At 39.3% G+C, this 23,482-nt stretch overlaps 1 long non-coding RNA gene across 1 annotated transcript in view; it reads left to right on the top strand.

Moving 5' to 3' along the window:
* LOC129524730 (uncharacterized) overlaps window positions 1–22,721 on the top strand; it is a 43,265-nt gene extending 20,544 nt beyond the window's left edge. The window contains exon 4 of the long non-coding RNA XR_008668614.2: window positions 22,512–22,721. This is a non-coding gene — a long non-coding RNA (uncharacterized lncRNA). The remainder of the gene's footprint in view (window positions 1–22,511) is intronic.
* The last annotated feature ends 761 nt before the right edge of the window (window positions 22,722–23,482 follow it).

Here is a 23,482-nt window from a genome sequence, read left to right as displayed (position 1 = left end):
TGGTTTTCCAACACAATGAAGTCTTAGGCAGTATACCACTCCGAAATCACTTGATCAGAGATTTCCAGCACTCACTGGGGGCAGTTCTGAAATTGTGGAGGCTGAGAATCTTCTGTCTTGTGTCTGTAAGACAGAGACCCAGGAAAGCTGGTGGTATAGTTCCAGTCTGAATCTGAAAGCCTGAGAATCAGGAGCACTGATGGTGTAAGTCCAAGTTCAAGGACAGAAACCAAGCAATGTCCTGGATCAAGCAGTCAGGCAGGGAAAGGCAGAGACAGAATTCTCATTTCCTCTGACATTTTTGTTCTATTCAAGTCCTCAGTGGATTGGATGGGGCCCACTCACATTGAGGAGGGCAATCTGCCTTACTCAGTATGCCAATTAAAAAGTTAAAGAGATATATACCTCTTTTGAAAACACTCTCACAGACATGCCCAGAAATGTTTAACCCAGTATCTGGGCATCCTGTGGCCCAGTCAAGTTGACACATGACAGTAACCGTCACACTCATCCTCCTCCCTTCGATCTGCTTTCTCACTGCCCCTCAGTGACTGGAGCCATTAGCACCTCTCTGCTTCACCTCTCATCTCATCTCTCAAAGCCACGTTTAAAATGTTACTGTATACATTACATGTCTTTGTGAAAATCAGTATGCTGAGCTATGGATAAAAAAAGTATTTCAGAGAAGTGTGAAACAAACTGTGAAATTTAAAATTTAAAACATTACATGAATTGTGGATTATCAAAATTCACTTAAAGTATTTCCATAGGTAAAAGAATGCTTGATTATGTCACATTTAAATACTGTTCTTTAGTTTTTAATCGGGACAATTTACATTAAGCACTGGTAAAGCAATTTCAAAATTTCTGTAGGTTAAAACAACAAAGGGGCTAGGCGCAGTGACTCATGCCTGTAATCCCAGCACTTTGGGAGGCCGAGGCGGGTAGATCATGAGGTCAGGAGTTTGAGACCAGCCTGGCCAACATGGTGAAACTCCTTCTCACTAAAAATACAAAAATTAGCTGGGTGTGGTGGCGGGCACCTGTAATCCCAGCTACTTGGAAGGCTGAGGCAGGAAAATTGCTTGAACCTGGGAAACAGAGGTTGCAGTGAGCTGAGACTGTGCCGCTGCACTCTAGCCTGGGTGACAGAGCAAGACTCCCTCTCAAAAAAAAAAAAAAGAAAGAAAAAAAAGGATTATTTCTCATTCATGCTAGATATCCAGTGAGGGTGGATGGGGAGCTCTGTTTCACACTGACACTCAGGAGTCTAGGCTGACAATGGCTCCATCCTCTTGTCACTGCTTCTGGTGGAATTTGTGGCCTTTCTGGTCACTGCAGCAGGAGAAAGAGAACAGAGAACCCCACTGGGACTTTGACAGCATCGGCCTCACTTTTGCTCACATTTCATTGATCAGAACTAGTCATGAGGCCCTGCCTAACGTTAAGGGCTGGGAAATGCAGGCTTACCTATGCACAAGCATCACTACTGCCAAGCAGAGTCTTTTTTTTTCTTTTTAAGACAGAGTCTCGCTCTGTCACCCAGGCTGGAGTGCAGTGGTGCCATCTCAGCTCACTGCAAGCTACACCTCCTGAGTTTATACCATTCTCCTGCCTCAGCCTCCCAAGTAGCCTGCCACCACACCCAGCTAATTTTGTTTTTGTATTTTTTTAGTAGAGATGGGGTTTCACCATGTTAGCCAGGATGATCTCCATCTCCTGACCTCATGATCCGCCTGCCTTGGCCTCCCAAAGTGCTGGGATTGCAGGCATGAGCCACCATGCCCAGCCTGCCCAGCACAGTCTTGTTAAACAGATCTCATGTCCTGTGGAGTCCTATCATGACACATGGGAACATGTGTGTCATGATAGGACTCCACATATAAGACTCCACATATAGGAGTAAAGGAGAAACGTGAGTTGATCAATGAAATGAAGATGAAGGACAGGGTCAACTTCAGAGCCTGAGGTTGAAGCTCAAGTCTGTGATATCAGCAAGCATGTGGAAAGAACACACTCTCCTGGTGGAGGCACATGTGGAGGCTTTGATGGGCAATCAGGAGATTTTAGGACAGCCGTGAGCAGTTCTGCTTTTTTTTTTTTTTTTTTTTTTTTGAGACAGAATCTCGCTCTGTCTCCCAGGCTGGAGTGCAGTGGCTGGATCTCGGCTCACTGCAAGCTCCGCCTCCTGGGTTCACGCCATTCTCCTGCCTCAGCCTCCAGAGTAGCTGGGGCTACAGGCGCCCGCCACCACACCCGGCTAATTTTTTGTATTTTTAGTAGAGACGGGGTTTCACCGTGTTAGCCAGGATGGTCTGGATCTCCTGACCTCGTGATCTGCCCACCTCAGCCTCTCAAAGTGCTGGGATTACAGGCGTGAGCCATGGTGCCCAGCCTGTTGGGTCACATTTTATAATACATTTGCTGAGGTCTATTTTGTGATCTGTGAGTATGCACTGTGGTGGTGGCAGTAAAATACATCAGTGGGAATTTTCCTGCAGAGCCCTTGATCCATGCGGGGTGTATCACAATTGCACAGTAAATATTGATTTCATTGAGAAGAAAGAAAAATCTGATAAGAAATAAAATGAACCGATAAATATTTTCTCTACGTATGTGTGGTAGACAGAATTCGCAATGTGACCCCATGATTTCACACCCGAATCCCCCAGAGCCCACGAGAATAGGGAATCCCATGACTATGTTGTGTCATATGGCACAGTTGACTGTAGAGTAGGGACACTATCTGGTGGGCCTAATGTCATCACACAGTTTCGAAGCAGAGTGTTTTTTTTTGACTGGTAGAAGAAGTCAGAGAGATTCAGAGTATGAGAATGACGCAGTGTGTACTGCTGTTCAGAAACGGAGGGAGCCAAGAGAGCAGGAATGAGGGTGGCCTGAAGGGTGCAAGACAGGTCCTGGCTGGCAGCCAACAAGGAAACCAGGACCCCAGTCCTCCAATGCCAGGAATTTAATCCTGCCAATAGCAGGAGTAAGCTTGGAAGAGGAGCCTGGGGTCTAGGGAAGAAAACATTAACTTACATCTGTATTTCAGCCTTGTGAGACTGAGCCGGCGGTCCAGCCGCTGCATCCTGGAATTCTTGCCATTATCACACCTGTATGTGAAATAATAAAACCGTGTGTTAGCTTCTGTATTGAATAAACTGAATAAACTTCTCAACTTTGCTTTCCTTCTCCAGTTTCCTCTCCCCACCCCTACAGTATCATTCTTTATGGAAGACATATTAAATTTCTTTTTAAAACAACATTGTTTGAAATATAAAAAACAGCATATGTCAACTTTTTTTTACAATAAGAAGTACTGTAACCAGACTTTTTTAAAAAAATGATATTATCCTGCTTAGCTCACAAAAACGTTTTGGTTATTTGGGCTGTTAAATTTTACGTGTCATGTTCAGTAAATCAATTAGGTTCTTAAGAAATCTCCTGCAGATTGTCAGATTGAAGAGGTCATAACCCAGAAGGAAATAAGCCTGCACTCCTAAGACAATCAGTGCTTCTGGTGAGAAAAGCGGCTGACAGATAAGGTGGGAAGATTGGCCTCACCTCATGGGGCAGCTCTGCTGTTCTTGCCCATCCTGATGTTTTTGGATAACAAGGAAAGTGTATTCAATTTTTTGGCTCCCCCTTTTAAAAAAGCAGTGGAAGCTTGTAATCAAAGACAATCATGTTGGGGTCCGGTAGGAGTCACCCCATCGCATTCATCACACTCATCAACCAAAGGGAGGAGGCCTCTCCCTGAGTTCCTGCTTGAGGAACATGGCTGGAAAAGTAGGGAGAATGGAAGCTGATGCCAAAAACAAAAACAGGAGAGAGAAAGAAATGCCTCTGTTTGGTGCATCGAAACACTCGATTTAATCTGTGCATGTAGGTGGGGAAAGCATTTGTCCATTTTTAATTTCTGTAGTTAATCCAGGAGCCTCCAGAATAGGCTTATGGTTTGGAGTGACCTTGAATGGTGACAAGAGTATATTTTATTTGCATGGCTCTCCCCACTTTACCAATTACTTTCTCATAGGAGTCGCTTGTTTCTCACCCATGAAATTGTTAGAAGGTTTTGTTAACTTTTCAGTCTTGAGATTAGAAGAGGCTTTAATGTGCTGGAAGCACAACTGCACTTTTGATTCATGAATTTTTTTTTTTTTTTGAGATGGAGTCTCGCTCTGTCGCCCAGGCTGGAGTGCAGTAGGGCGATCTTGGCTCACTGCAAGCTCCGTCTCCTGGGTTCAGCCATTCATTCTCCTGCCTCAGCCTCCTGAGTAGCTGGGACTACAGGCACGCACCACCATGACTGGCTAATTTTTTTTTGTATTTTTTTAGTAGAGACGGGGTTTCACCGTGTTAGCCAGGATGGTCTGGATCTCCTGACCTCGTGATCTGCTCACCTCAGCCTCCCAAAGTGCTGGGATTACAGGTGTGAGCCACCGCACCCAACCGATTCATGAATTTTCTATTCAGTTTCCAGCCTCTTCTGGAACACATTCAGCAATGGAGAGCTCCCTGCCTTTTGTAACTCTGGAGAGTTCAAGTTAATCCATTTATTGTTTGCTAGAAAATATAACCTTTTGAAAATATTTTCTTACTTTCCATTTTATTATTTATTTATTATTATTATTATTTGAGATGGAATCTCGCTCTGTCACCAGGCTGTAGTGCAGTGGTGCAATCTTGGCTCACTGCAACCTCCGCCTCCTAGGTTCAAGCAATTCTCCTGCCTCAGCCTCCCAAGTAGCTGGGACTACAGGTGTGTGCCACCATGCCCAGCTAGTGTGTGTGTGTGTGTGTGTGTGTTTGGTAGAGACGAGGTTTCACCATGTTGGCCAGGATGGTCTCAATCTCTTGACCACCTGATCCACCTGCCTCGGCTTTCCAAAGTGCTGGGATTACAGGTGTGAGCCACTGCACCCAGGCCATTTTATCTTTTAACTGTCTGCAACAAAGACAGAAAATGACACCAACCTAAATCATTCCTGTTAGAGTTCAGGACCATCATCTCCCAAACTTTGGAGTGTCTGATTCCCTGTAGTCAATATGCAATGAGATTTCAGGCAAGTATTGTTTGAGGTTGACAGTAACTGTATCCAAAAGTTACCTTCCTAAACATATACAATCGTTTTAGAAATAAATGCCTACATTTTCTTTGAGTACCTGGGCTAACTGATGAAATCGGCCTTTCTGCCTCACCTTACAAAGGTACTTTACAAAGTCTGGGATTAATGTTGAGATGGGAAATCAACCCACACTAGATGCAAAAAAGCAGAGCTCACTGCCTGAAAATGTGAGGTGTGAGGCTATTCAATGGTTGTAAAAATAAATAAATAAATAAAAAGGATCAATGAAGGTGGGCTTAGAAGGGCCAGTGTCCAGGCAGCTCTGCTGTGGGAACTGTAGAATCTGGGTCATGGGAATGAGGAAGGAAAATGACTTGGGTATATTCCACAGAGTGGATCCTATTTTCAGAAAATGCTTTCATTTCTTTTTGCATTTGACAGTTTATACTCAAGAATAAAATAGTCACCTCAAGAGCATTAGGGAAGCAGAAGCCTAGGAGAGCCCGAGTGACACCATTTCAACATCAACTCCATCTTCAAGTTAGCAGGGTACATTCCTTGCCAGTCATGACTCATGGTCCTAACATGTTCACAGCCAAGGAAAGAGCTTGGTAATGCCTGCAAGGACAAACTCCTACAATAACAGGCAGTCCAGATGTCCCAATGCCCATAACAATATATGCTTTCAAGATAATTATAGTTATGCTTTGATGTACCATACACTAAAATGTCAAGGATCGTTTTCTTTAAATCAGTAGAATAATAAATTTTGTCATTCTGTCAGCCCACCTGCACATAGGCACAGCTTAGTTTATTCTTTACATAAAGAAGATGTATATGTAAGAAAAACTTAAAACAAAGATGGGGCATTCCTGTTCTTGCTTTCTGAGGATACCTTACTCTATAACCTAGAGGCTTTCAATAAACTCTCCCTTCCCACTTTATTCTGCAACTCACCTTGAATTATTTCCTGTGTAAGATCCAAGAACACTCTCTTGGGGTTTGTGTCAAGATCCCTTTTCTGGTAAAAAAGAGGATGCAAAAATTCAGCTACAACAAAAATAGACATGGGTTATTTTTCCTAAAAAGATTGCACTTGTCTGTTTCCATTGGAGGAATGTATCCGATGTTGTCAAATGTCAAACAAGACTCAGGGGACCTAATAACTCATATTTTGGAAGCTAGTTCTCTTTGGAATACAGAATTTTAAAAGGCTTGAAGCAGTACTCTTGAGTAATATGGAGAGTAGATAGATGATGGAGAGCAGAGAGAATGATTTAGGTTTGTGCCATTTTCTATCTTTCTTGCAAACAGTTAAAAGATAAAATGGAAAGTGAGAAAATATTTTCAAAATAATTACTCTTTACACTCACAATATAACCTTTTCACAATAATAATTCTTCTTCCTCCTCTTCTTCTCCTTCTTCTTCCTCCTCTTCCTCCTCCTCCTCTTCCTCCTCTTTTTCTTCTTTCTTCTTTCTTCTTCTGTCGTCTTCTTCTTTCTTCTTTCTGTTTTCTTCTTCTTTTCTTTTTTAGACGGAATCTTGCTCTGTCACCAGACTGGAGTGCAGTGGCACGATCTCAGCTCACTGCAACCTCCGCCTCCCAGGTTCAAGGGATTCTCCTTCCTCAGCCTCCCGAGTAGCTGGGACTACAGGCACACACCACAACGCCTAGCTAATTTTAGTATTTTCAGTAGAGACGAGGTTTCACCATGTTGGCCAGGCTGTTCTCCATCTCTTGACCTCGCGATCCACCTACCTCGGCCTCCCAAAGTGCTGGGATTACGGGCATGAGCCACCATGCCCAGCCAATAATGACTCTTTTTGTATTCCAGTAGAAAAGTTGGGATCATGGATAAACAACTTGCCCCAACTCTGGACAATGAAGCAATGGCAACCTGTTAACACATATTAATTTTGGGTATTTCTTAAAGTTTTGGGTTTTTTTCACCTTTCTACCCTCCTGCTTTTCCCGTGAGAATGGGTGTGGTTACTCATTTGCTTACACAAATCTCATTCTTGTATCCAGTTATCAGCTTCAGTAGTCTCGGGTGGTCCTAGCGAACCAGCTTCTCCAGACGCAGCTGTTCGCCTTCTGTTCATTCATCATCCAAGGTGAGTCTTCAGCACTGTCTGATGCTCCAGCAGTTCATTCTGGCAGGGCTCTTACAAGACGGATAGTGGGAGCAGGCCAGCAGCACAGGCCAGATACAGTCAGGGTCAGATGACCACCTGATGGGGAGGGTCTTCATCCACAGACTGTTCTCATTGTTTGGGGGATTCTTCCTCCTTTTTTATTCCTGTATTTAATCTGGCTTCAGTCATTAGGTGTTTCTTTCATAGAGGAATTTTAATCTTATAAGGGTAAGCTTTGTTTTAAGATTCATGAAAGTGGCATATGTGCTGAGGTGGCCTAGGCAATTAGGCCTAGGGTTTTTAGGTCTTATTTTCATAGGGACCCAGTAATCATCCCCCAGCCAGGGCTGGAAATCCCCAGGCCAGGTTACATCATACTGCTAAGTGACACATAGTGTAGACCCCATGAGATGTTTGAGTGGGCTTTATGGCTATCATTAATCTTACAGGCATGGGATGTTTCTTATTGTACCATACAACAGCTATCCACACTTCTCATCCACATTCTTGCAGCAATCTAATCTTCTCATACAACAGTGAGGTAAGATTACCATTCAGCCTTTGTTGTGATGACTGCCCACCTGCTACTTTAAGTTTAGCTGTGTGTGGTACTATGATTACTCTTCCTTTCAAGAACAGCATTTTCTTTCCTTTGGGATTAATGATTGCTTGTTTGGGGAGGCTATACTTTATTTTTATACATTATTACTAATATTTAAACCAAATTTCTCTTAACCTGGGTTTTCTCTAAAAACAGAGCCTAGTACAAAGGTATGTAGGCATTTTATTTTATTTGGGAAGTGACTGTAGGAAACAGTAATGTGAGGGCCTGGAGAACATGACAGAGAGAAGGAAAAGCCAATTAAAAAATGCATAGGGTCAGGAGATCAAGACCATCCTGGCCAACATGGTGAAGCCCCATCTTTACTAAAAATACAAAAATTAGCCAGGTGTAGTGGCAGGTGCCTGTAATCCCAGCTACTTGGGAGGCTGAGGCAGGAGAATTGCTTGACCCAGGAGGAAAAGATTACAGTGAGCCAAGATCGTGCCACTGCACTCCAGCCTGGCGACAGAGTGAGACTCTGTCTCAAAAAAAAAAAAAAAAATTACATAGGGGCTCACCTCTGCAGATAGGGCTGAATACTGCTGGAACTGTTTGAGGAACTACATGAAATGCATCCTCTTGATGGCTACTGTCCTCCAACAGAAGCAGGTTGTTTCTTTGGAGTTAATGCCTCTCCACTCCCAGGTTATGCAGACCTGTGTGCTGTGTCCTGAGAAATTTCAGTAAAGCTCATTGCAGAAAGCATTCAGGGTAGTGCAGCCATGGCTGAAGTCAAAGGGGGTTGAGAGGACCTGAGATGGGACACATGTTGGGGGAAAGGCAGTTATCTAGAGCTGGGAGGGGGACCTGGTAATGTGACTCCTGGCAATGTCCTTTACATGGTCCTTTCTCTCAAGTGTACCTAATGTCATCAATTCCTGAACTTTGGGAGTGGGACCATTTCGTATAATTCAAACCTCTTCTACACGTGATATAAACTACTAAGTCAATGGCACATATCCATCTTTTTTTCCAGATCCCAAGTTCCTGTTTTCTCTTCTTTCATCCTTATGGGTTTATTATGTTTTTTAAAAAGAAAGCCCCCTTATTGTCATCTTAGTGGCATTTCAGGGGTAAGTAGAATGAAAGGCATGCTTCCTATCTGCTCTCTTGAATCTACATATACTCTTTTGGGTTTTAAACCTTTTTAGAGAAAAAAACTTCCGTGGTATATGCCTCTTAACAAAGATCTTACACGAATAGGCCAAAAAACTCAGTTTTTGTCAAGCTAATAATTGAATTGTAACCAAACGAAACCAGCCAGCTTGCTATAGAATTATTTTAATAGGGCATACACTGTATGCTTTTTGTTTCTGCACATTTTTACACTTGCAGATATTATACACGGAATTTTATATTCTCCCTGTTCAGTTAACATTCTGTGTATATCTTCTCTTTTCTACATGATTAAAAAATGTTATTCAGCCGGGTGCGGTGGCTCACGCCTGTAATCCCAGCACTTTGGGAGGCCGAGGCAGGCGGATCACGAGGTCAGGAAATCGAGACCATCCTGGCTAACACGGTGAAACCCCATCTCTACTAAAAATACAAAAAAATTAGCCGGGCAAGGTGGCGGGTGCCTGTAGTCCCAGCTACTCGGGAGGCTGAGGCAGGAGAATGGCGTGAACCCGGGAGGCGGAGCTTGCAGTGAGCCGAGATCGCGCCACTGCACTCCAGCCTGGGCGACAGAAGGAGACTCCGTCTCAAAAAACAAACAAACAAACAAAAATTATTCTACACCCCTCTTCTATCCTATTTCCTGTTTTTACATCAGCTCTCCCCTCCCACTTCTGAGTCTCCAGTGTCCTTTATACCACACTATGCCTTTGCCTACCCATATTAGCTTATAAGTGAGAATATATGGTTTTGGTTTTCTATTCTGAGTTACTTCACATTTCAAATGGAATTGTTTTGTTAACTTCATTCACTTAGTGCTCACTGCGAGTGTATAGAAATACAATTAATTGTTTAATATTTATTTTTATCCCTCAAACTTGCTGAACTCATTTATTAGGTCTAATCGTTTTCTGGGGTATTCTTTTGGATTATACGTATACAAAATTTGGGTAATCTGTAAGTAACTGATGTTACAATCTGTTGTGCTCATTCAGTACTTTTCCCTAAGCCCAATCACACATTAAACAAACACAGAGTTCCTTTTAGTTCGTGCCTAAGCACTGAGTTTTTATAATGAAAGGTGGGAAGATATGTTCTATAAGAAAAGGTTTTTTAAAAAAACAGTTTTATTGAGATATAATTTTACATTCCATAATATTCACCCATTTAAAGTATGTAATTTAATGTTTTTTACTATATTCACAGTTTTGTAAAACCATTACCATTATTCAACTTTAGAATACTTCTATTTCCCTTAAAAGAAACCCCATGCTCGTTAGCAGTCACTTGCTATTCTCCTCTCCTTCCCCACTTCACCAACTCCTTACCTCTCTACCCGAAGTAATCACTAATCTACCTGCTTATTCTGGGCATTTAACAGAATTGGAACCATGCAATATATGGTCTTTTGTGGCTGGCTTCTTTTACTTAGTATAATGCTTTCAAGGTTCATCTATGTTGTAGCCTATATCAATACTTCATTTCTTTTTAAGACAGAATAATCTTTCATTGTATTTATGTACCACATTTTATTTATCCATTCATCAGGATAAATGGGCATTTTGGACATTGGGTTGTTTCCACTTCTGGCTATTAGGAATAATGCTGCTATGAACATTCATGTGCACTTTTTTTTTTGAGAGAGTCTTGCTCTGTCGCCCAGGCTGGAGTGCAGTGGCATGATCTCTGCTCACTGCAAACCTCTGCCTCCTGGGTTCAAGTGATTCTTCTGCCTCAGCCTCCCAAATAGCTGGGACTACAGGCACGTGCCACCATGCCTGGCTAATTTGTGTATTTTTAGTAGAGATGGGGTTTCACCATATTGGCCAGGCTGCTCTCAAACTCCTGACCTCATGATTTGCCCGTCTCGGCCTCCCAAAGTGCTAGGATTACAGGCATGAGCCACCGCGCCCGGCCCATGTACACATTTGTGTGTGTGTGTGTGTGAGTGAACATGTTTCACACCTAATGGTGGAATTATTGAATCGTATTGTAATTCTATGTTTAATTTTTTGAGGAATTGTCAGTTTTCCACAATGGCTGCATCATTTCACATATTTATCAACAGTGTGTGAGGGTTTAAATGTCTTCAAATCCTTGCCAAAAGTTTTTACTGTTTGCCTTTTTGATTATAGCTGTCTTTGTAGACGTGATTTTGATTTGCATTTCCATAACGAATAGTGATGTTGAGCCAATTTTCATATGTTTGTGGATATTTGTACGTCTTCTTTGGAGAGATGCCTATTTAAATCCTTTGCCTATATTGTATTTGGTTTATTTGCCTTGCTACTATTGAGAGTGGTATGATTCCTTCATATTCTGGATATAAGACCCTTATCAGATATATGGCATGCAAATATTTTATTCATTTCTGCAAGTTTTGTCTTTTTTTGATGGTATCGTTTGTAGCATGAAACTTTTAAATTTTGATGAAGTCGAATTTATTTTTTCTTTCATTGCTCGTGCTTTTGCTGTTGTACCTTAAAAATCTTTGCCTAAACCCAAGGTCAGAAAATTTCACTCCTCTATTTTCTTCTAAAAGTTTTACAGATTTTTATGCTTATACTTAGGTTTTTAATCTTTTTGAATAAGCTTTTTGTGTATGGTGTGAGATAGGGCATTGAGTTATCTAGCCACATTTGTTGAAAAGGCTCTTCTTTCTCCAATCACTTTTATTAGAATCCTTCTGAAAAATTCATTGGCTATAAATATAATAATTTATTTTTAGATTCTCAATGCTGTTCTACTGATCTATGTGTTATTCTTATGGCCATACTACACTGCTTTTATTATTATAGCTTTGTGTTATGTTTTAAAATCATTAAATGGGAATCCTTTAAATTTATTCTTTTTCAAAATTGTTTTCGGGATTCTTGGTCCCTGAATTTTCAGAACTTTTAAGATCAGTTTGTCAGTTTCTGAAAAAGAGCTAGCTAAGATTTTGATAGAGATTGTGTTGAATCTGTAGATCACCTTACAAAATATGGTCATTTAACAATATTAAGTCTTTGGGAGGCTGAGGCAGGAGAATTGCTTGAACTTGAGAGGTGGGGGAGGTTTCAGTGAGCCAAGATTGTGCCATTGTACTCCAGCCTGGGCAACAAGAGTGAAACTCTGCCTCAAAACAAACAAACAAACAACAACAACAACAACAAAAAATTAAGTCTAGGTAATATCTTTCCATTTATTTAGGTCTTTAATTTCTTTTAAAACTGGTTTGTAGTTTTTAGTATACAAATCTTGCAATTCTTTTGTTAAATTATAGCTTAGTATTTTATTCTTTTTGATGTCATTTCAAATGGAATTGTGTATATACATATATTTTTTACTTCAGTAGCTTTAGGGGTAGAAGTGGTTTTTGGATACATGGATGAATTGTGTAGTGGTGAAGTCTGAGATTTTAGTACACCTGCCACCTGAAGAGTGTACATTGTACCCAATAAGTAGTTTTTTATCCCTTCCCCTTCTGAGTCTCCAATGTTCATCATACCATTCTGTATGCTTTTGCCTACCCATAGCTTAGCTTATAAGTGAGAACATATGGTATTTGGTTTTCCATTCCTGAATTACCTCACATGTCAAATAAAATTGTTTTCTTAATTTCATTCACTGAATGTTCATTGTTAACATATAAAAATAAAATTAATTTTTAATATTGATTTTTATCCTTCAAACTTGCTGAACTCATTAGTTCTAATAGTTTTCCGGGGTGTTCTTTTGAATTATCTGTATACAAAACTTAGGTCATGTATAAGTAGAGATAGTTTTACTTCTTCTTTTTCAATCTGGATATCTTTTGTTATTTTTATTTGACTATCTCGGCTGGCCCATCTCTTGGAGGGGATTTTTATTGTAAATTTTTTAATTAGAGAGATGTACTGTATACATTTTCCTACAGTAATTTTGAACTAATTATTCTTATAGACATCTGTATATTTTCTACTTATTTTTAGATTTCTTTTTGATTTATGGGTAAATGAAATGCATGTTTATTAATTTCCATATTTTTCTAGATATTTTTGATGTTGTTTTTATTTTTCTCCAGATTAATGGCTTCCTTATCAGAAAATATCTGTAGATTTTCCATCATTTGAAATTTGTTGAGATTTTATTTATGGTTCAGTGTGTGCTTCTTTTTAAATAAATGTTCTGTATGTGCTTGAAAATGATGTGTATTTTGGCAGCATTTGATTGAGTGACAGTTTTATGAGGTTCAAATCTTCTAAATCCTCTCTTAGTTTCTTCTATTAATTAGTGATAAAAATGTGTTAAAAAGAAAAATAATCAGAGTAGAGGATTTTCTTTGTAGTTCTAGGGATGTTTTTATTTATGAGTGTTGAGGCTAGGTAATTAGATGTATATATATTATAATTATTTTATCTTCCTAATAATAACATGTCTATATTAGCTTTTATGTTTAATATTTTCCTGGTATGCCTTTTTACTTTTTAAATCATTAACCTTTCTGTATCTTAATGTTTTATATATGTCTTGTGAAAACACGAGCAAATTGGGTTTTGTGTTATAGTCTGTTCATTTTTACTTTAAAATAAATAGTTTAGTCAATTTATGTTTAAAACAATTACTGATATATATAGGTGTGTATTTTCCGTTATATCTGTGTTCATAGTTTATCCATGTTCCATTTTATTTTGTCTTAGGTTGTTTATATTTTCTTATCTAATTTCCCCCCTTGTAATTTAGAAGTTGTATACTATTTTTATTTTTATTGTAATAATTATAACATAGATACTATATTAATATCCATATTATTCAGAAAAACAGAACCAACAGGACACACACACACAGTCTGAAAGCCAGCAGTCTTGAGACCCAAAAAGAATCCATTTTTCAGTTCAAGTCTCAAGGCTGTAAAAGACTCGTATCCCAGCTCCAACAGTCAGGCATGAAAGAAAAGGTCAGCTTTTTTGTTCTGTTTAGGCCTTCAGCTGATTGAATGAGGCCCATTCTAATTGGGTAGCACAATCTGCCTTACTCAGTCTACTGATTCAAATGTTAATTTATCCAGAAATACTCTCACAGGCACATCCAGAATAATGTTTGACCAAATGTCTGGGCACCATGTGGCCCAGTAAAGTTGAACACATAAAATTGAGCACTACAGCACTTAATTGATCAGTGTCTCAGTTAATTTGTATCTTGACCTCATACCAAATGATAAAGGAGCATTAGAAGACTCTCTTACTTTATTTTCCTTCCTCTCTTTTCGTTCTGCTGTTAATAAAATTTCATTTTTTATCTTAAACATTCTACAAGGTGATGCCATTATTTTTTCTATTTTTTATTGTGGTAAAATATACATAACATACTTTTTATCATTGTAACCATTTGTGAGTATGCAGTTCAGTAGCATTAAATATATTTACAATGTTATATAACTATAGTTACTGTCTACACCAAAAAAAAAATATATATTATATATATATTTTATACGGAGTCTGCTCTGTCGCCCAGGCTGGAGTGCAGTGGTGAGATCTCAGCTCACTGCAAGCTCCACCTCCTGTGTTCACGCCATTCTCCTTCCTCAGCCTCCCAAGTAGCTGGGACTACAGGCACCCGCCACCACGCCCGGCTAATTTTTTTGTATTTTTAGTAGAGACATGGTTTCACCATGTTTGCCAGGATGGTCTCGATCTCCTGACCTCGTGATCTGCCCTCCTTGGCCTCCCAAAGTGCTGGGATTACAGGCATGAGCCACCGTGCCTGGTCCCTACACCAAAAATTTGTATTATCCTCAACATAAACTTTGTACTCATTAATCAATTAGTGTCCGTTTCCCCACTCCTTATCCTCTAGCAAGCTTGATTCTACTTTCTGTCTGTAAATTTGCCTACTCTAGGTACCTTATATACATGGCATTGTGTGATATTTGTCCTGCTATATCTGCCTTATTAAACAAAGCATAATATTTTCAAGGTTCATTCATGTTGTAGCAAATATAAAAATTTTATTTCTTTTTATAGCTGAATAGTAGTCCATCACAATGCCACATATTCTTTATTCATCTGTTGATGGACACTTGGATTGCTTCCACCTTTTGGATGTTATGAATAATGCTGATATGAACATTAGTACACAAATACCTGCTTTAGTCCTTGCTTTCCATTGTTTTCTATACATACTTAGGAGAGGAATTGCTGAGTCATTTGGTAGTCTTAAGATTAACTATTTGAGAAACTGCCAAATTATCTTACAAAGCAGTTGCACCTCATTTTACATTTCCACTCTTAATGCACAAGGGTTCCAATTTCTCCACATTCTCACCAGTATTTATTGTTTTTTAATTATTATTATTATTATTAATTGTATAGCCATCTTTGCAGGTGTGACATGGTATCTCGTTGTGGTTTTGATTTGTATTTTTCTATCTACAAATGATGTTGGACGTCTCTTTATGTATTTATTGACTATTTGTAGGTCTTCTTTGGAGAAATGTTTATTCAAGTTGTCTGCCCATTTTTAAATGTTTGTTTGTTTTTTGTTGTTGAGTATTGCATTAGTCCGTTTTCACACTGCTATAAAGAAGTACCTGAAACTGGGTAATTTTTGAAGAAAGAGGTTTAATTGACTCACAGTTCTGCATGCTTAACAGGAAGCATGACTGAGAGGCCTCAGGAAACTTACAATCATGGCGGAAGATGAAGGGGAAGCAAGGACTTTCTTCACATGGTGGTAGGAGAGAAAGAGAGTGAAGGGGGAAGTGCCACACACTTTCAAACAACCAGATCTTGTGAGAACTCACTCATTAGCATGAGAACAGTAAGAGGGAAGTCCACCGCCATGATTCAGTCACCTCCCACCAGGTCCCCCCTGACATGTGAGGATTACAATTCAACATAACATTTGGGTGGGGACACAGAGCCAAACCATATCAAGTATTAAGAGTTCTTCATATAGTCTGGGTATTAATCCCTTATCAGAATGTCTGAGATATTCTGATCTGAGAGTTCTTCATATAGTCTGGATATTAATCCTTTATCAGAATATCTGAGATCAGAAGCAGCAATTAGCAATCAGAGAATAGATCTCTGATACTTGGAGGACAGGATACTATTTGGCCACCCTGGCCTCTGCAAGCTGAATGGAAACTGCTATTGGAATGCATGCACAGCTACCTGCCATGTGAGTGGAGGTAGGGGATGGATAGTTGCTACTGTGCTAAGAGCTGAAATTGACAAAATTAATGCAATTTACCATCCAACCTTTCCCTGGAAGTTGCAAACCTTTAACAGACTCTAGAGTTCCAAAAGAGTTACGTCAGGCTGGGTGCAGTGGCTCACGCCTGTAACCCCAACACTTTGGGAGGCCAAGGAGGGTGGATCACCAGGTCAGGAGATCAAGAACATCCTGGCTAACACCGGGAAACCCCGTCTCTACTAAAAAATACAAAAAATTAGCCGGGTGTGGTGGCGGGTGCCTGTAGTCCCACCTACTCGGGAGGCTGACGCAGGAGAATGGCGTGAACCCAGGAGGCGGAGCTTGCAGTGAGCCCAGGTCGTGCCACTGAATACCAGCCTGGTTGACAGAGCAAAGACTCTGTCTCAAAAAAAAAAAAAAAAAAATTACATCAGACATATTCTATCAATGCAATTGTGTCTAGTTGGGGGAGACAGTTTCCTGGTGCTTCTTAATTTGCCATTCCAGAATTCTCTCTCTCTTTCTTTGTTATATCTGTTAAAATTTATATTTGTTAATCACTTTGGTTTCTTCATTTTAGTCAGTTTAGATAATTTGTGTGTTTTAAGAAATTTATGCATTTATTTTAGGTTATTTGTTTGGCATACAATTGCTCACAGTACTCTTAATTCTTTATTTCTATAACATCACTAGTATTGTCCCCATTTTCATGTCTAATTGTTGTCATTTGCATGTTTTCCCTTTTCTTCTTAGTCTTTCTAGGTAAGTTTGTCAATTTTGTTGATCTTTAGAAAAAACCAACTTTTGATTTTATTGATTTTTCTCTATTGTTTTTCTATTCCCCATTTTGTTTTTCTGTGCTCTAATCTTTATTGTTTATTTCCTTCTAGTTTTGAGTTTAATTTGTTCTTTATATCATCATTCTTTAAGGTGGAAAGTTAAGTTACTGATTTGGAATGTCCTTTTCAATATAGTTATTTATAGCTATACATTTCCCTGTGAGCACAGCTTTCAGTGCATCCCACAAGTTTTGGTATGTTGTGTTTTCATTTTCATTCATCTCTGTTTTCTAATTTCATTTGCAATTTCTTTTTTGATCCATTGGTTGTTTAAGAATGTGTTGTTTAATTTCCACAAATTTTTGAATTTTCTAGTTTTCCTTCTTTAAAAATATTTTTAATAGTATACTCTATTTAGCTTAATATATTCGTAGTATTATCATACCATTCCAATACATCATCAATGAAAGAAATTAGTATCGAGATATCTTACATTCTTTCTTTTGTACTAATGATATAGGAGGGGGGCAGGGCAGTGTTGGGTAGAGGAGAAGGTCCCCGGCTAGGGCTCCACCCTCAGGCCCGTGCCCATGGACCTAGGTGAGGACAGATATTTCTGCTTTCGTTCCCATATGTTGCATTTTCCAAGACCACCTTGGCCTGCCATGCCCCCATCCTGTGCCTATAAAACCCTGAGACCTTAGCGGGCAGAGACACGGAAGCTGGACATGAAGAGGCACACACACCAGTGGAAGAACACTCAAATGGCTGGACGTTGAGAGGAACACACAGGCAGAGGAACACTTTGGCAGACACCAGTGGAATGACGAAACGCTGAGGGGAATTCAGTCGGAGAGTCTGGCTACTGAGCGGCTCCACTCCAGGGGAAAACCACCTTCCCACTCCGTCCCCCCTCTGGCTCCCCTCCATCTGCTGAGAGCTACTTCCACTCAATAAAACCTTGCACTCATTCTCCAAACTCACGTGTGATTTAATTTTTTTGGTACACCAAGGCAAGAACCCAGGATACAAAAAAACCCTCTGTCCTTGCAATAAGGCACAGTGTCTAATTGAGCTAGTTAACACAAGCCACTTGCAGACCACAAAACTGAAAGAGTTAACTGTAATATATGCCCACTGGGGCTTCAGAAGTTGTAAACACTCAACCCTAGAGGCTGCCATGGTGCCAGCGCTTCCCATGCCCTGCCTGTCTGCATGGTTCCCCTAGAGGTATGAGTAGCAGGGCACCAAAGAAGTGAGACACACCCCCATCACAGGCCCTGCTGGGGGATAAGGAAACTTTTCCCATTACACTAAGTTTTTGAAATGCAGTGTCCATTTCATGTAATAGCACATCTCCATTTCTTTTTTGTTTGCTTTCTGTTATTGATATCTAACTTTATCCTGTTGTGGTCTGAGAAGATACCATTTATATGGCAACTATCTTCTAAAATCTATTGAGATTTAATTTGTGGCCTAACATATGGTCTGTCTTGGAGAAATGTCTCATGTGCCTTTAAGAATTTGTTTGCTGTTGTTGTTGGGTAGAGTATTCTGTGTATGCCTCTTAGATCCACCTGGTTTGTAGTGTTGTTCAAGTCCTCCATTTTCTTACGTATCTTCTGTTTGTTATATATTTCTTATTGAATGTGGGGTGTTGAAGTCTCCAATTATTATTATTGTAGAATTGCATATTTATCTTTTCAGTTCTGTCAACTTTTCTTTCATCTATTTTGAGGATCTGTTACTAGGTGTGTAAAATGCTATTGCTTTTCAATGGCCAACGTTTGCTTAGATTAACTCCTGTATTTATCAGTCTCAGTGCTTTAATCATTCTTGCATTCCGGAACATCCATCTGTTGTCACTTCCCTTCTTTTTATAAGAAATTCCTTTAGTGATGTAGAATAATATGATTATGGCAAAATTTTCCTAGTTTTGTTTATCTGAGAGTATATTTGCCATCCTTTTATTGAATCATTGATATTTTTATCTCTCTGTTTCTTTGTAGGAGTCTTTTAAACTTTTACTTGGAAATAACTATAGGTTTGCAGAAAGTTTCACAGATAATACAGTTTCCTCATACCCTTCACTCAATTTCCCTAATAGATGTATCTTACATAACTGTAGCACAATGTCAAAGTTTGGATTTTGACAATGGCATAATATGATTTGTATAGTTTTGTCATTTTATCGTGTGTAGATTTGTGTAACCACCACAGCAATTAAAATACAGAAATACTCCATCATCACAGAGATCTCCCACACCACAGAGATCTCCCTCACCACAGAGATCTCCTTCATGCAACCCCTTATTGTCACCTTCCTACACCCATGATTCCCATCCCTTGAAAGCTCAAATTTCTTCTTCATTTGTATACTTTTTTTGTGGGGCTTTTTTTGAGAATCTTCTAAATTACACTATTTACATTTAATGTAATTAGTGATATTTTAGACTTTAAGTCTTTTTTTGTTTTTTGTCTATTCTTTGTTTCTTACATCTATGTTTTTCTTTCTCCTGTTTCACTGTGGGCTACTTCATATTTTTTTTTTTAATTCCATTTTTTTGTTATCTCTAGTGTTACTGGGTATATCTCTCTATAACTTTTTGGGAGTCCTTTAGGTATTAAATTGTGCATACATAACAGCATATTCTGCTGGTATCAATATTTTACCAGTTTGGTTAAAGTATAGAAATTATATCCCCTTTTGTGTCTTTTTCCCTCCTCCATTTATAATATAATGGTCTTGGCTGGGCGCGGTGGCCCACGCCTGTATATCGCAACACTTTGGGAGGCCAAGGCAGGCAGATTACCAGGTCAGGAGATCGAGACCATCCTGGCTAACACGGTGAAACCCCGTCTCTACTAAAAAATACAAAAAATTAGCTGGGCGTGGTGGCGGGTGCCTGTAGTCCCAGCTACCCGGGAGGCTGAGGCAGGAGAATGGCATGAACCTGGGAGGCAGAGCTTACAGTGAGCCAAGATCAAGCCACTGCACTCTAGCCTGGGTGACAGAGGGAGACTCTGTTTCAAAAAAAAAAAGATAATAATAATAATATAACGGTCTTAAATATTTTTTCTACATACATCGAGAATCACATCAGACATTATTATAATTTTTACTTCAATAGTCAAATATAATTTGGAAATTCAAGAGTAGAAGGAAAACCTGTATTTACCCAAAGCTTTGCTCTTTTTATTGTTTTTTCTTTCTTCCTGATGTTCCACTTTATTCCTGAAGAATATTTGTGCTGGATATAGAATTCTAGACTGACAGTTATTTTCTTACAGCACTCCAGAAATGAGATTGACACTTACACTGGCTACGTAGCCATTTTGGGTTTTTAGCTTGTGGACAGAAGTTTCTCTCTTTGAACTTTTCTCCTTGGGCAGGTCCAGTACTACTACATTTTCCTCATTATAGCATCCCTAATTTCATAAAATAACTTATTTCTTAGTTTGTTTTCCATTTTTTGGTTAATAAAAGGAGTACTGAGGGATACAGATTTTTATCTGTGTCAACTTTAGTTGTTTCTCATTTTGTATTATACAGTGTGGATCAGTTCAAGATGAATTTAAAGAAAGATATGATGATGTATTCTTAATAATTTTTAAAAAGTTAGGTTATATACAAACATGCAGAATAAACTTATAGTAAATAATCTTAGAAAAGGTATTTTGGTACTACTTTCAAAGCATATTTTAGTGGACTGATTAGTAGAACGCTCTCTCTTAAGTTTATAAAGCCCTGGAAATTCTTCTGTATGAGAAATGAAAACTCAACTAAGTTTTACAGATCTTCATTGATGCTTGACTTCTCTCAAAAAGGAAATGGTATAATAAAATGGAATGGGTTTATTTTGTACCAGCCATCATCTTAAAATCAGGAAGTAGTTAATTGTGAAACTGAAATATTGGCAAAACAGAAGAGTTTCCATTTTTGATGATTTGCTCTATTGGCACATATCATCTAAGAGCGGCTACATCCCAACAGTGGGAAAGTGCTAAGTAAAAACAATGATAAGAATGACCGAGGCCGGGCGCGGTGGCTCACACCTGTAATCCCAGCACTTTGGGAGGCCGAGGCGGGTGGATCACCTGAGGTCAGGAGCTCCAGACCAGCCTCAACATGGAGAAACCCCGTCTCTACTAAAAATACAAAATTAGCCGGGCGTGGTGGTGCATGCCTGTAATCCCAGCTACTCGGGAGGCTGAGGCAGGAGAATTGCTTGAACCTGGGAGGCGGAGGTTGCGGTGAGCCGAGATCGCACCATTGCACTTCAGCCTGGGCAACAAGAGCAAAACTCCGTCTCAAAAAAAAAGAATGATCTAGTGATCTCACTTGAAAAAAGGGTACTGGTCTCATCCTATAAAGGTTTTTTTTTTGTTTTGTTTTTTTTGAGACGGAGCCTCCATCTGTAGCCCAGGCTGGAGTGCAGTGCCATCTCGGCTCACTGCAAGCTCCACCTCCCAGGTTCACACCATTCTCCTGCCTCAGCCTCCCGAGTAGCTGGGACTACAGGTGCCTGCCACCAAGCCCGGCTAATTTTTGTTTCTTTTTTTTTGTATGTTTAGTAGAGATGGGGTTTCACTGTGTTAGCCAGGATGGTCCCTTATCTCCTGACCTGGTGATCTGCCCACCTTGGCCTCCCAAATTGCTGGAATTACAGGTGTGAGCCACCGTGCCCGACCCTAAGAAGTATTTTTAAAACATCCTACTTTTCATTTCTGAAAAAAAATAAATAAAAAGCAGTTGACTTTAAACTCTTTAAAAACAGAAGAATCTGGGTATTTGTTTCTATTATTTGATATAAGGCAGAATCTTTTAGAAGGATTTAAACACTTTACTAAAGTCAGGAACGAACATGTAGTGAAAAACACAACAGTATTTTTGGAGGATTAGATTTTATTTTATCCACAGAATGAAGATACTGCTGTGGAAAACTGGCTGATCAATATGAGCTCCACTGAACTTTTGTTTTTGTTAACAATGTACCTCAGTAAGTATTTATTTAATATATCCAACACATGCCCTTGAAGCTATTCATCCGAATGTCCAGTAACAGAGAACTCAGAAGATGGTTATATAACGCAGAAGAGAATAATCAAATGTAGCTATGATGAGTATATCTGAAAAATATTAAATTCTATGTTATGATTTTAAATGTTATCAGTGAGAATAGTGTAAATAAACTTTATAGGAAAGTGAATAAATACATGAAAAACATTTGTATCCTATATAACAATAAATTGCCATTTACAGCTCCTACAAGTCAGTACTAAAACTACAAATATTCATGTAGAAAAATATTCAAATGATATGAACATGAAAAAAATCAGAAAATGTCACTTAAAAATTTTTCTTTTTTATTTTATAAACTTGTTTTTAATATCTTTCCCTTATTTCTTTTGCATTTTCATCAAGCTTCTTGGATTGAATGCTTGAATGCTCAGTTTATTTGTTTTTGATTTCTCTAGTTACATAATAAATGCACTTAAGACTATGTTTGAATAATTATCATAACAGAAGTTTGGCTAATTAGCAGCATTTATCTTAATTGCAAAGGTTAGAATGATCTAAGTGCAGGACAGTTCTCTGGGTGGCCTTGGACCAACCCAGTTCTCTCCCCTGTCTCTTTTGTAGTTCTCAAGAGTAACTGTAGAATGTACTGGGAATGCAACATCCTGAGAGAAGAAAGGACTGGCTAGAACAGCCCAGGCCGTATTCCAGTTTCTTGGAAACAGAATGTCTTTCAATGTTTTGTCCAGGGGGTAACTTCACCTTGGAGTATAAAACCCAGGGTGGACTGCTTTTGCAGGTCCCTAGCTGAGGTACAAGTGTGGCATGTGCAGACAGGACTCACCTCCTCCGAGCAGTTTTCCCCAGCCTTGGAGGACTAGCTTGCCATGAATCCCAGGTGCTGCCTATCTGTAAGTAATAAATCCACGTATGTGACTTTTGTGTGTTTGTGTTCCATCTCAGCAGACTCAGCCAAGTGGGTAACCAGTGTCATACTAAGTATGTAACTGTATATATAAATGCACAGATATTTTGATGTTTAACATTGCAGGATCTTTCTTTTAAATGAGTTCTTAATTGTGTATCCCAGATCCAAGCTCTTCTCCCGACAAGCCTCTGGCATAGCAGTGAGGTTTGCTCTGTAAGCTGTGGAAGCCTCAGCTGGACACTGTACCCAAGCTTGCTAGGTATCCACTGTTTCAGCAGTGCTGAGAAAGAAAAGACCCCAAGCCCTCAAGGAGGTCTTTTCTTAACATAGCACAGTCTGCTTTTGGCATAATTAAATCATTTCTTAACTTACCAATTGACAGAAAATCACTACCAATACCATTCTATTCAACTTACACATTCCACCAAATCAGACATGGTTGAACATCAACAGGGAGCCACCCAGAGTGATTTGAGAAAAAAGCCAAAACCAAATCCAAAAGATCTTTACACTATTTAATTGTAACTGTGCTGAGTTAAATTATTAGAATAAGAAATTTTATAACAGTTTATTTTAAAATTTTTATTCATTTATTTATTGAGATGGAGTTTCACTCTTGTTGCCCAGGCTAGAGTACAATGGCGCGACCTCGGCTCACTGCAACCTC

The sequence above is a fragment of the Gorilla gorilla genome, chromosome 13 (assembly GCF_029281585.2).
Source record: "Gorilla gorilla gorilla isolate KB3781 chromosome 13, NHGRI_mGorGor1-v2.1_pri, whole genome shotgun sequence".
NCBI lineage: Eukaryota > Metazoa > Chordata > Mammalia > Primates > Hominidae > Gorilla > Gorilla gorilla.
This window is presented reverse-complemented; position numbering and strand designations above follow the sequence as displayed.